This window comes from Crocodylus porosus, unplaced genomic scaffold (assembly GCF_001723895.1).
Source record: "Crocodylus porosus isolate Cpor-Errol unplaced genomic scaffold, CroPor_comp1, whole genome shotgun sequence".
Classification (NCBI taxonomy): Eukaryota; Metazoa; Chordata; order Crocodylia; family Crocodylidae; genus Crocodylus; species Crocodylus porosus.
The window spans coordinates 27,492,200-27,493,392 of record NW_017728906.1 but is presented as its reverse complement, the minus strand read 5'-3'; positions in this window follow the sequence as shown (position 1 = coordinate 27,493,392).

The window sequence follows — 1,193 nt, the reverse complement described above, 5'->3', positions numbered from 1 at the left end:
TGCAGGCTCATGTTCATCTTGCGGTCAATGATGACCCCCAAGTCTCTCACCCCCAGTAGCCAGTACCAGGTCAAGCAGCGCTTTGCCTCTTGTTGGCCCATAAACTTCTTGAGTCAGGTAGAGGTTATCCACACACGACACGAAGCTTTACGACCACTCTGATTTTGCTGAGTAATCCTCCCGCAAGATGTCCAGGTAATTGAAGTCACCCATGACAACCATGGTCCTGGAGCATGCTGCCTCAGCCAGTTCACAGGTGAACTCTTGGTCAAGCTCAGGACTTTGGGTGGGAGGTCTGTAGTACACTCCCACTGTTGTGTCCCCTGTGCCGTGTTCCCCACGGATTCTAACCCAGAGGCATAACATTTCCATCCATTGTATTATAATATCTATATGTCTTGGGTGCTGTAGAGAGAACAAAAATATAGGCATTGTCTCAAAGAATCTCTCAACCTTTGCTTAGGTTATCAGATACAGAAAGATTATTTTCCTCCACCACCACCAAAGGAAAAAATGGACATAGGCAGATGTACAACTCCATTTTTTTAGAGATGATCTCTTGGGTGCACATGTTAACTGATCCAGTGCAACTGCTGTGCTTGTATGATGCTAATTTATGGTAAGAGACTGAGGCTAGATTGTAGGGCTGTGAGAAGCTTCAGGTGGTGATTAGATTCGGAGGAGATTTGGCCTGATTCAGTGGCCGAATCTCCAAATCTAAATTGAACCAGGGGACTAATTAAAAGCTCTGAATAGATTCAAAGCTCTCTGAATCTTCAGAAAAGATTTTGAAGAGCTTTGATGATTCGGGCAGTCCTCGGTGGCTGCAGCAGGAATCTGCAGCTGACTCTGAGCTGGTAAGTAGGGCGTGGGCGAGGGGGGCTGGGGGTGGGGACCATGGGGGGAACCCCTGCCAGCCCCCCATGTGTGCCCCGCCCACCCCAGCTCCCAGCATTTAAAAAAAAAGCCCTAGTGCTCACTGGGTGCTGCCGGGTGTCGGGATGATTCCTGCTGCCTCCCATTGTCCCACGCAGCATAGGGGGCTCTGCATGAGCCCCTCAACCCTCCCTTGCTCCCTCACAACTGCCCCACCCAGGCCATCTCTGTCTCTTTAAGAAAAAAAAGAGGAGAATCATGAGTCCTGCAGTGGCCTCAGGGCTTTGGGGGGCTCATGCAGAGGCCTCCTTGTGGTG